Raw genomic sequence first — 13569 nt, 5'->3', positions numbered from 1 at the left:
ATCTTATTCATCACGGCCGTTGTGGCTTGTCCGATAACGTCTTTCGCTATATTACGTGTCGCGGTCTTCATATGCAGTTTAGCTAACTCTAAACCTCTCCGGAAAAGAGGAACAGCTTTTCTGAAAAGACTTCGAAAAATACCGCCTAAACCGCATCCGTACATGTACGCACTGCTGTGAAAACCTGGTAATCCATTACCGGCCTGCGTTTTATAATATTGCGCGTAGAGATCCGGATCGCCATAATTTTTAACAGCGACCATCCTGTTTAGTTAATAAATATCGTGTTTGCGATGTCTAAAGTGTAGTTTCACGATCACTTTACCAAACTTAAATGAGATGTTCTTGTTCTGGTCGTTCTTTATCTCTATGGCTACAGTGTCAAAATGCGCTTTGCACAATGGTACGTAATCGGGTTTCTCATATTGTATTGTGATCACCTCATTGTTATATCCCTTAATTTCAACTGTGCGTAGTAGCGGTACGTAGCTATCACCGACGCTCTGGTGCTCGATAATGTCAGTATACACATACAGCGTATACTGGCCACCTTTGATGTTTGAAGTTTTGTTGTATAGTTAGAAATCTTATTTTGCGGAAAAGTATCCGCTGAGGCATTGCTGGGTAAGGTTATGTAAAACAATTTGTCATCCATTGCTCATCTTGTTTAGAGCTCGGCACGTTTTATATATCTTTTATCTCTGATGCATCAACCCAACTGTTAAATTTTGCGTGGTACCCGCGCCACTTGACTAACGCGTATTTCCGACCGGTGACCGTCTTATGTTTTAAAATCTTTCCCACTTTGTATATTCTATTATAGTTTTTTGGCACGCTTTGTAACTCAGAATCAGAATCAGAATCAGCTTTATTGGCCAGGTATACTTACGTATACTAGGAATTTGTCTTCGGTTTGCTATACAACAGCCAAGTAGGTAACAGGTAAGCAGGTGTGTGTGTGTGTGTGTGTGTGTGTGTGGGGGGGGGGGGCAAGTAAAGTTACACAGATAGGTATACCGTAGGGACACAAGTGAGTTACATGTACGTCTAGTCAGTCAATGTTCAGGAGTTTAGCAGGCGGACAGCTTGGGGAAAGAAACTTTTGAGGCTTCTGGTGGATCTGGCGGGTACAGCCCTGTAACGCCTGCCTGAAGGAAGCAAGTTAAACATGCTGTGGCCGGGGTGTAGCTGGTCTTTTACTATCTTCATTGCCCGCTTTTTAGCTCTGGACAAGTACAGGTCCTGGACTGAGGGAAGGTCGGCCCCGATGATCTTCTCTGCGGTTCTGACCACCTTTTGGAGCCTGCATCTGTCCCTCGCGCTGGCGGAGCTGTACCATACGAGTATCGAGGAGCACAGTACCGACTCCACAATCGCGGAGTAGAAGAGGAGCAGGAGCTTCTGTGGGATGTTGAACTTCCTTAGTTTCCTGAGGAAGAACAACCTCTGCTGCGCTTTCCCAACAGTGGCGTCAGTGTTGGACCCCCATTTAAGGTCCCTGGAGATTGTGGTCCCTAGAAACTTGAAGGAGTCCACTAGCGATACCACACTGTCAACAATCGTTAGCGGAGGTGCACTAGATGACTTCTTCCTGAAGTCCACTATCATCTCGACAGTTTTGAGGGGGTTGAGGTCAAGGTTGTTGTGGATGCACCACTGGGCCAGCCGGTCTACTTCCCGTCTATAGGCCGATTCGTCCCCATCCTTGATGAGGCCGATGACGGTGGTGTCATCGGCGAATTTGATGATCCTTACTGATTGCGCCTCTGAGGTACAGTCATTTGTGTACAGGGAGAAGAGCAGGGGTGAGAGGACACAGCCCTGAGGGGCCCCTGTACTGATGGACTGCGCTTGAGAGGTGAATTCCCCCGCTTTCACCACCTGTGTCCTATCTGTCAGGAAGTCTATTATCCAGGAACAGGTAGCTTCTGGGACCCCTAGGCGAAGTAATTTGGGGTGGAGGATGCTGGGGACGATTGTATTGAAGGCCAAGCTGAAATCGACAAACAGGACCCTCGCGTAGGTACCGGGAATGTCTAGGTGCTGTAGAATGTAGTGCAGGCCCAGGTTGACTGCATCCTCGACACACCGATTCGAGCGATAGGCAAACTGCAGGGGGTCCAGTTGGGGGCCAGTCACAGTTTTCAGGTGATTCAAAACAAGACGCTCAAACGTTTTCATGACCACAGACGTCAGTGCTATCGGCCTGTAGTCGTTCAGGTTCGTGATAGTGGGTTTCTTGGGGACCGGGACTATAGTAGACCTTTTGAGGCAGGAAGGGACTTTCTGTAGCTCCAGCGATTTATTGAAGATCTTGGTGAATATGGGGGCGAGCTGACCCGCACATGCTCTTAGGGCAGATGGTGACACTCCGTCAGGACCCGGAGCTTTCCTGGTTTTGGTCCTTTTGAACAATGCCTCCACCTCTTCTTGGGTGACTTGCAGTGCCTGGGGTTGGCCGTCGGTGTTCGGGGCATCGTAGAGGTGATTGTTTGGGTTGCAGGGGACTTCTTTTGCGAACCTGCAATAAAAGTGGTTCAGTTCATCTGCAAGGTCTTGGTGCATGGCGGTGGACTTTGATGTTTTCCTATAGTTGGTTATGGATTGCATTCCTTTCCATAGAGATACGGGGTCATTGGTGGAGAGATCGTTTGTCAGCTTGTCCGAGAACCGCTTTTTTGCTAGCCTGATTCCTTTAGTCAGAGAGTTCCTAGTACGGTTGTATAGTGCTCTGTCACCGCTGCTATAGGCCTCCTCTTTGGCTCGACGAAGTTGCCTGAGCTGGGCATTGAACCAGGGCTTGTTGTTGTTGTAAATGCGGTAAGTCTTGGTAGGTACACACATGTCCTCACAGTAGCTGATGTAGGATGTGACAGTGTCTGTCAAGTCATTCAGGTCGGTTGCCGAGGCTTCAAAGACCCCCCATTCCGTGCAGTCAAAGCAGGCCTGGAGCTTCATCTTGGCCTCATTGGTCCATTTCTTGACAGTCTTAACGACAGGCTTAACTGCTCTCAGCTTCTGTGTATAGGTAGGGAGTAGGTGGACGAGGCAGTGGTCAGATAGGCTGAGTGCAGCACGCGGGATAGACCGGAAGGCAGACTTGAGGGTAGTGTAGCAGTGATCAAGGGTGCGCCCTTCCCTAGTGGGACACGTGACTTGTTGTTTGTACTTAGGTAGCTCCTTGCTCAGGTTAGTTCTGTTGAAGTCACCCAGTACTATAAGCAGAGAGTCTGGGTGTTTTTGTTCTATGTCGGATATACATATGGCCAGGTGGTGCAGGGCTTCGTTCGCGCAGGCGAGGGGGGGGATGTACACTCCCACAAGGACAATTGAGGCAAATTCCCGGGGGGAATAGAAGGGGTTGCAGTTGATACTCAGCATCTCCAGGTGAGGGCTGCATGATTTGCCTATGATCGTGACATTGGTGCACCATCCGTCGTTGATGTAGAAGCAGATGCCACCACCCTTCGTTTTTCCTGAGAGAACCTTGGAGCGATCGGCCCTGAAGAGACTGAAGCCCGGCAGAGACATCGGGTTGTCCGCAATATGGTCGTCCAGCCACGTCTCCGTAAAGCAGAGTATAGATGACCCTGTAATGCCTGACCCTGCGCTGCCCAGAAGGAGGGACAATTCGTCGAACTTGTTTGCCAGTGAGCGCACATTCGAAAGCAGAATCGCGGGTAGTGCAGACCGGTGCCCTCGCCGCCGCCACCTCACTAGGGCACCTGCGCGACAGCCTCTCCTCTGAGTCCAGGTCCTTCTACTAGGGCCGACATGAGGGCCTCCGTCATTCTCTTTCCGGGGCCGGTGATCCATCCGCCAGTCGCCACCTGGGCTGCGGGGGGGCGCGGCCGCTCGGTCATCCACTTCGGTGTCCACAACGTCTGCATCCTTGCCAGACAGGGCAGCAAGGGCAGCGAGGGCTGCAAGGGCCGCTGATCTGCCCGCCGACGGGCCCGAACGTGTGGTAAGCACCTCGGGAGCGCTCCAACTAAGGAGGGCTTCCCTGCTGTATTTGGTCACTGGTGGGGTAGACAAGGGCAAGGGAAAACAAGGGGAAACAGGTATTTTGGCTGAGCTGCGTAGCTCCGAGGCAGCCATCTGCGGCGCCATCTTAGATTGTAATCGCTATAATCGTTGTTGCTGTAACCTATTGCTGCTCCTTAATACAATGGGTATATTTGAAACAAGTGATACTGTAAATGAAATAACTGCTTTTTCTGTTGCTGATTTAGTCAAAAGCAGGCTTGTGGAGAGGTGTTAGAATCCAATTCCTGTTGTGTAGGTGTGAAAGATCTCAGTGTGAGAGGCCTTTGAAGTAAATTTCTTGTGGGGGGTAGTGATAACATGTGTCCTTTGGAATGGCTCTTGCAAATTGAAGTGAGCAGTGACCCTTCAGTGATTCAGAGCCTGAATATGCTGTATATTAGTTGATTAATGCAAGAAGTCAGTTATTTTTTGCTTAGAGAACAGAGGTGAATGATGTCTAAGTGAGGGGCTGGATGGAGCTAAAGATAGGTTGCAGTACACAGTACCTTGTCTGGGATGTCCAATGCAGAGCACAGTAGATTCCAAACTGAAGGACTTCTAAGTGGAGAGTTGCAGAGGTTTCAATCTAGTGTGTATCTCAGCGCAGGAATGCAATCCGTTGGTTTTGATCAGATGTCCGCGTAGAGTAGAACAAGTTAAAGGTAAGTCCTTGGATATTTACGATGATTTATGGGTCAGTTGTGGTGAATTTCAGCTGTTTTATGGAGATGATCAGGAGCATGCAAAAGGTGATGCAGCCATCTTGGTGTTACAGTGCCATCGGGGTAAAAACGAACGGACGATAATTTCTTCGCCGTAGAGATCCGTCAACTTATAAAGCGGCTTAACACCTTTATTCTGTATGACAAATATTTCCTCAGAAAAATTCTGTTCATACCCTTTCTGAAATATATCCTTATATTTGGATATGCATACATGTTCACCGATGTAAAAATGCGGTGTAATTTTCTTAGTTCTAAAGTAATCGCTGTACATCGTCTTGAAAATTCTCAAAGTGTTAGAGGGCCCCACATCGCACGGTGTACACTTAATCGTTCTATGGTATGTGTTATTATAGCTGTTTATGAAATCTTGTAAGACATCTATATATCTGTACGTGTTCCGCGCTGTGAAATAACGCCACGTCCTTGTTTTTAAAGTCCTATTGAAGCGTTCTATAACTGCCGCTTTCACTTCATTATTGGTTGTGAAATGAAGTATGCCGTATTTTTATAACACTTTTTTAAAGATTTTGTTTAGAAACTCTACCATTATCGGTTTGCAACTTCTTTGGCACGCAACCCTGTTGGAATATTTTTTTCAAAAGCATTAGCGACGGTTGTCGCATTCTTGGATGCTAGACCAGCCGCCCATGCTTTCTTACTGAATATATCGATGATGGTTAATATATATTTAAAACCATCATTGTACTTTGCAATGTCTATGAGCGAAACCAGATCACATTGCCATTGCTGATTTATATCCGATACGCAAATCATGTTCCTTTTATAGGTTTTTCGTGCCGGCTTATGTAATGTGTAAGCGTCTTGTTCTTGAAACCATTTTTTAATTTCCGCTCTTTTGAACTTGCCTTTATTAGCCTTATAATATTTATCGACACCGCAATAACTGCCCGGCTTTACTACCGTATAATACGCCTTTTTCATAAGCTTTTTTTGGTTAGCCATTTAATATAAATGCGGCTTGTCTAAGGGTCAGATTCTGTTCTTAATAGCTAATCAATAATCATTTGATATCAGTTTTATATCATTTGATATCAGTTTTATATCAAACACAATTAAAAGGGGACGGGGCTTTAAAGGGGGCGGGCACCTGTCAAAATTTTATGAAAAGCGGTTCACTATACTACTGTGCTGCTAGTGATTGGTCAATCTGGGAGGCTGGTGTTTTAACACCCTCCCATGTACAAATCAGGGCATGAAACTAAACATTTTATACCCCGCTATTCAGTAGATCTTGCTACGGGCATGCATGATTTTTGCCCGGGGCGCCACCTTCTGAAGGGCGCCGCCGCTGTCCGGAGGGCGCCGCCGCCATAGCAATATCCGCTACTGGTGCCCCTCGGTCCTCGGTAGATGCGGTGCAGTGCGGTGCGTGATGAAGTCATCGCGCACCGCACTCCATTGTCTAGTATCTATTCGGTGCTATTGTAGAGACGTCATGATGTCTCTCCCATAGATAAGAGGAGCGGCGCTGGCGGCCGGAGACGGAGGGCAGCAGCCGTTGGGAATCAGGAGCACGGATGGTGAGTATTAATTAATTATTTTTTTATTTTTGTAAGCGGCACAACTCTACTGGGGGCACAAACGTGGACACAACTCTACTGGGGGCACAAACAGGGGCACAAACGGGGGTACAACTCTACAGGGGGCATAACTGACCATGACCCTTTATGAAGCCATGCCCCTATTTTCGCTTGGGGCGCCACAAGGGCTAGAACCAGCCCTGCCGCTATCAAAATAAAGGTTTTAGCAATCCTGCTATTTTAAATTCCGATACCAAAGAGAATGAATAGAAAAAGGCAACAAAGGAAGGTGAGTTAACCCTTAAAGGTTGATAGCCTATTAGCATATGGTGGAGTATCAATAGTTGCCTCACTATATTCACAGGTGCTGTGATTAGTTGTGAAAAAAAGCTCACATATGAAGTGAGCTAGAGTGGGTACAAATATATGGTTTTTGAAGAGCTCAGTTAACCGTGAGGGAGTTCAGGTGAACTATGAACGCAAACATGGAAAGTATATTCACAAATGCTGTAAAGAAATAAATAAGAATAAATAGTAAAAAATTAAAAATAAAATAAAAAATAAAAATAAGCTCCCATACACAGTGAGCTAGAGTGGGTGCATATAAGTGGACTGGTAGATCTCAGTGAAACAAGTTATTTTTCCCTTATTGTCCTTTTGGTCCCTTATAGATTGTCCCTCTCTTTTTAATTTACATTTTTCTCTTGTACCTTACTTAATTTGTACTTAATTTATCTTAAAATTGTCTTTTGTTAAATTTATTGCCCCTTGTCCCTTTATATATTGACCTTATATATAGATTGTCCCTCTCTCTTTAAATTTCAGAGGGTAATAGGGAGTTTGCATATTAAATATGGGTGGGGCCATGATTGAGGATCTCACTTAGTGCGTGTCGTGCATTATGTATGCGCACCTGGAACAACGGTCTGAGTGCGGGTACATCTGTGCGAGATGCGAGCGAACGGCCACCCTGGAAGCCCAGGTAACTGATCTAGAGCGGACCGTTAGGCGACTGAGAGACATTCACAATCTTGAGCAAAGTTTAGATAGAACGGTGGAGGAATTGAAGGGGGGAGCACTGGTAGATGAGGATAATCAAGTAGACAGCTGGGTCATGGTTAGAAGGAAGAAGAAGAGGGGGAGACAGGACATCTCCGATCTGCCAAACCCCAATAAATTCTCCCGATTGGATGAAGAATGTGTGGATGGAAATGACGGAACTGGAGGAGACTGTTCCCTCTAGCAACCAGAGGAGCGGTTCCCCTGGTACTGATGGGAAAAAAGAAAGCGAGGTACCTAGTCAGATTGTGGTGGTAGGGGATTCTGTTATCAGTAGGACAGACAGGGCAATCTGCTACTGGGACCGCGATCGCCGTACAGTCTGTTGTCTTCCGGGTGCTCGGGTACGGCACAACGCGGACCGGGTAGATTGTTGGGAGGGGCTGGTCCTAGTGCATCCGCTGATCATGCAGATACATTAGATGTACAAAATGTAACCAGTGAATCAGTTGAAGGTGACACAGAAATTGTGGTTGAACAAACAAAAAAAACATTTTCAAATGATGTAGGAGAGTGGAAAGTTCCTGAAGCGTTGCATGAATTTTTCTGTCAGAAGGGGGTTGCTGATTGCCACTTCCTGGACAGTGATTTTACCAATAGCAAAGAAATATTCCCTAGTGAACATTTTGCATGACATTGTACAAAGTCATTGTTTTATCGTGAACAAATGAACGGTGAGAAAGTTCAGCGTGACTGGCTTTGCTACTCGCCAAAAACACTCAAACTCTTTTGTGCTCACTGCAAATTATTTTCTTCAGATGCCACCTTACTGCTGGCAACTGATGGTTATTCAGACTGGAGACATGCAGCCAGAGATCTGAGCCGCCATGAAAGTAGTGCAACTCATGTAGATTCTCTTGAGAAACTTAGAAGAAAATTAACAGGAGAACGTATAGACAAATCTCTGGTGATTCAATACGAGACTGAGAAAAAGTATTGGCATCAAATTCTATGCAGAATTTTAAGCGCAATTAAACTCCTTTCATTGAGAGGTCTTGCCTTTCGTGGAAATGAAGAAATCATTGGCTCGGTGCACAATGGTAATTATTTAGGGTGTCTAGAATTTTTGGCAGAGTATGATCCCTTCCTTGCTGAACACATTCAGATGCATGCTAACAAAGGGCGAGGACACATATCATACCTGTCCTCAACAATTTGTGATGAATTTATTGAGGTGATTGGACAACAAGTATTGCGGCAGATCATAACTGAGATAAAAACATCTAAGTACTATTCTGTAAGTGTAGACTCAACACCCAATATTTCACACACTGATCAGCTAACACTTATACTTCGTTATGTGCTTCCAAATGGACCCATTGAGCGTTTCACCAAATTTATTCCAGTACGTGGACATACTGGAGAACACTTGGCAAACACCCTTCTTTTTCTTGAGGAAAATGGGATTTCCATTCAAGATTGCTGGGGCCAATCATATGATAATGCATCAAATATGAGTGGAAAATACAATGGTATGCAAGCCTTGATTTGTCAGAAGAATGTGCTAGCTGAATATATTCCATGCTATGGGCATTCCCTGAACCTTATTGGGCAAAGTGCTGTAAAATGTTGCCCCGATGCAGTTTTGTTTTTTGACTTTGTTCAGAAGTTGTATGTGTTTTTTTCTACATCAACACATCGTTGGAATCTTCTGACAGATGTCTTCAAACTTGCAAAAGGAAATAAATCTGCACAGGATATTACAATTTCAGTTCAGTAATTTGGAGTATTATGTATTAAACCAACATAAAGGCCTACTCAAATAATAAATTCAGCAAATAGTTGGTGGTGCTCCAGGAGGATAGTTATAACAACTATGAAAAAACAAGTATGGTCCTTTAGAAAGAACAAAGAACCAAAAAAAACAACTATAGGCCTTTTCCTGAGCACACTTGAAAAAATTGTAATGATGAGATTATTAAAAATTAACATTTATTAATATATACTTAAGAAAAAGCGAGAGCTGGCATTAATAATTAAAGAGCATAAGTGTTTGCCAGTACCAATGTACCTGTTATAGGCAAAATTATAATATAGGTGAGCGAAAATAAATAAACCCTCATACATGGAGAAAATTCATTCATATCCTCTCTAATCAGGAATTTATATGAATGAGGTCACTACCTCGAGTCCGATATGATCTGACAAATGCTATTGACCTGAGATCAGATTGATGTAGTGAGTCCCAAGTTGCTTAAACTGTTGGAGAGTAAAATACCTACGGTACCTAGTATTCCCTGGTGGTTCCCCATCCAGGTACTGACCAGGCCCTGCAGTGCTTGGCTTCCAAGATCAGACGAGTTTGGGCATACTCAGTGCGGTCTGACCGTAGGTGAAATTGTCTCCTAGGCGCACCGTTTTCCGATTGTATTGGGACCCAGAATCAATCGCGAATTAATTGGATATTAGATTATATATGGTCAGAAATGAGTATGATAATAATACAGTAGACTTATAAATTTCTGATCGGTGGTAGACTTCAAACAATAGTGCTGACTGTGCAGTCTTGAGATTGATATTATCAAAGAAACAATTGTGCTCCTAATCAGCCTAAGCAGCAGGAGGGCTTAATAGTGCCCACAATGGTGGGATAATAGAAAATCTATTACAATTGTGCTCCAAAAAAGCCCAAGCAACAAATGGGTTTAGTAATCTCCACAATAATCAGGACAATATAAATTGTGTATACAGTATAGTAATTATCAGTGGTATTAATTAGAGCATATATGGTAATTGCAGATTGCAAATGTCCCTTATGAGAGGGTTACTCCCTCTCCACCCTTACCCATTAGTTATGCACCAAAAGGAATGTTGAGCATAATACTCATGCTTTATATATCACATAATAAATTTCTCAGGTTTCCCCTAATGAATGGGTAAATGCATGGTGAACTCTGTGGGAAAGTAAGGGGGAGCCGCAGGTCGGGCAAGGAGTGTCCGTTTTCGGCCAGGAGCCGATGACTGTCTTACCCAACCTCTTGTGGAGACCCTCTAGCCGGTAGACGGGACAGGAATCGAGGAGTGAGGCACCGGCGGCCGCAGTCCGTACGACCGGAAGTTCGGGCGCCGGACCGGAAGTGACGCGCGTTTCGCTCCGAGAGCTTGATCACATGATCGCCTGTATTGAGGTGATTGGACAACAAGTATTGCGGCAGATCATAACTGAGATAAAAACATCTAAGTACTATTCTGTAAGTGTAGACTCAACACCCGATATTTCACACACTGATCAGCTAACACTTATACTTCGTTATGTGCTTCCAAATGGACCCATTGAGCATTTCACCAAATTTATTCCAGTACGTGGACATACTGGAGAACACTTGGCAAACACCCTTCTTTTTCTTGAGGAAAATGGGATTTCCATTCAAGATTGCTGGGGCCAATCATATGATAATGCATCAAATATGAGTGGAAAATACAATGGTATGCAGGCCTTGATTTGTCAGAAGAATGTGCTAGCTGAATATATTCCATGCTATGGGCATTCCCTGAACCTTATTGGGCAAAGTGCTGTAAAATGTTGCCCCGATGCAGTTTTGTTTTTTGACTTTGTTCAGAAGTTGTATGTGTTTTTTTCTACATCAACACATCGTTGGTATCTTCTGACAGATGTCTTCAAACCCCTTGGATTACCAGCACTGAAAAGCCTTTTACAAATACACATTGGTCTGTTCACCATGATGCACTTAATTCCTTGAAAAAAGGCTATCCAGCTATTAAAGATCTTCTGCACAATATGGCAAATGATACATCAGAAAGGGAAGAAACATGTTTGGAAGCAAAGGGACTTTGTACTACAATGGGTCAATTATTAAATGGGATAATGGTGCAACTCTGGTCCACAATACTGAGCCGGTTTAACAAAACAAGTAATTTTCTTCAAGATTTGAACAGAGCCACAGACATTTTGGAAGCCTTAAAAATGTTTGTAGAAAGCCTCTGTTCTCAGTTTCTAGAATTTGAGAACCAAAGTAAAATACTTTACTCCTGCGATGATTACAAACAAACAAGACAAATTAAAAGAAATAAAAAGTGGGACTTTGGTGGTGCTGAATATGCTGCTCCCGGACTTTCACCATCAGACAAATTTAAAGTGAGCACTTTTCTTCCCATCATTGATCAGTTATCGGCATCACTAAATCGAAGAAAAGAAACATACAGTGTCATTCGAGACAGATTTGGATTTCTTTCAGAACTGTGCTCTCTACCATCAGATGACCTACGTGCTAAGGCCAGTGCATTAGTAGGCATATACCCAGGAGATCTTGGTCCAGAGTATGCAGATGAAGTAGTACACTTTGCTGCTTTGTTTCGTATCTATAGTTCATCCGGTGCAAACACAGATACACATAAGAGCCAGGAAATCAAAATGTATAAATTTCTAATTACAGAGGCATTGGTTGGTAACTTCCCAAATGTAGGTATTTCACTACGCTTTTCTGCACTGAAGCGGTTAAAAAATGCACTGAGGTCCTCCATGGCACAACAGCGCTTAAGTGCGCTATCTCTTTTGTGCATTGAAAATGAACTATTAAGAGAAATGGATATGGAAACTGCAATAGAAGAATTTTCCAGTCGAAAAGCAAGAAAAGTTAATGTTTAGCAATGCTTGTTCATTATCCTCAGTTTGTTTCTAGTCTGGTTGTTGTGTAGCACTTACCTGTTAAAAGCTGAAGTGAAGTATGGTTTATATGAGAATACATGCTCTTAAATTCACCAGTGTTTTCTAATTAAACAGCTTTTGGATTTCTTTAATTACCAAGTTAAAAGTTTGAGTCTTTACAAACCGTTATTTTGTGAGCCCAATGGTTCGTTGCCTGTCTGATATTGCAGTCTATATGGCACACCAATGTCTATGTCAAATTTATCATAGGTGATAATATCTCTGGTAATATGATTAAGTCATAGGGCCGAGTCAATTAAGAATGACGTCTCTTGAGCATTACTTTTGAAATATAGAGCGAAATAACCTATACTACCTGTGATTTTAAAAGCTGAAAGATCTTAACTGAAGAGCAGGTCACTTATTTTGCAGTCATACTGTAGTTAACATTTTTTGTGTTATTTAATATTTATTTCGTATTATTTATTATGTTTTCATGGTCTGCACCTTGTACTTTGTTCAAAGTTAAATATTGGAAAACTAGCAATTTTCAGGTATGTTTCTGTTAAATCACTTTATAAATAAAATTGTTTGCATTTTATTAATAAACTCTAGTTTGTGCTTTCTATGTATTTTTTTTAATTCAGTGGTCAGTAATATAACAGGTGATGTATGCTAAACATAAACAAAGAAGGGATGGAGATTGAGGTGGTTGAAGGTAGGTGGGTAGCTATGTCCTCCATGGTGCTAGCCACACCCTACGGCACAGACCACACCCTCATAACAGTTTCCACCCCCCCACCATGCTGGTCACACCCCTTTGGCAGCACACGATAGGCCCTTTGTGAATTTCAGCTCCAGGCCCATGTGGACCTTAATCTGGCACTGTGGAGGATGAGCCGGTGACATTAGTGCATAACGGCAGTGAGGGTAATGACTCTTTGCTTGATGCTTGTTTAAGTGAGGAAGTAGTTCTGGAGAGACTAGGTAATGTGAAGATTAATAAATCACTAGGCTCAGATGGTATTCATCAAAGGATTATTATGGAGCTTAGGTTACAGCTAGCAAAACCCCTGTACTTAATTTTCCATAGTTCAATTAGATCAGGCATGGTACCAAGGGATTGACACATAGCAGAGGTAGTGCCTTTATTCAAAAAGGGAAATAAAAATGATCTTGGAAACTATAGACCAGTTAGTTTAACCTCTATAGTGGGTAAAATATTGGAAGGCATTTTGAGGGATAGCATAGGGGATCACCTACAGGCTACAAAGATTATTAGTAAAAGTCAGCATGGGTTTGTAAGGAACAGATCACGCCAAACCAACTTAATTAGTTTCTATGAGGAAGTGAGCAAGAATCTTGACCATGGAAAAGCAGTGGACATGGTGTATTTAGATTTTGCAAAGGCCTTCAATACAGTGCCTCATAGGAGACTGATCAACAAATTACGGGAACTTGGCCTAGGTAACATTATTTGTACATGGATAAGTAATTGGCTGGATAACAGAGTGCAATGAGTAGTGGTCAATGGGATGTTCTCCAGTTGGGCACCAGTAGTCAGCGGAATACCACAATTGTCAGTTCTTGGCTCTCTGCTCTTCACTAT

General features: G+C 43.4%; 1 pseudogene; it reads right to left on the bottom strand.

Annotated features, from left to right (window-relative positions):
* Positions 1-9569: 9569 nt before the first annotated feature.
* On the bottom strand, positions 9570-9688 carry LOC134968045 (5S ribosomal RNA; annotated as a pseudogene).
* Between the last annotated feature and the right edge of the window lie 3881 nt (positions 9689-13569).

Source organism: Pseudophryne corroboree, chromosome 10 (genome assembly GCF_028390025.1).
Source record: "Pseudophryne corroboree isolate aPseCor3 chromosome 10, aPseCor3.hap2, whole genome shotgun sequence".
NCBI classification, from domain to species: Eukaryota; Metazoa; Chordata; class Amphibia; order Anura; family Myobatrachidae; genus Pseudophryne; species Pseudophryne corroboree.
Note: the sequence above shows the minus strand (reverse complement) of the source record. Positions and strands in the feature narration are given on the sequence as shown.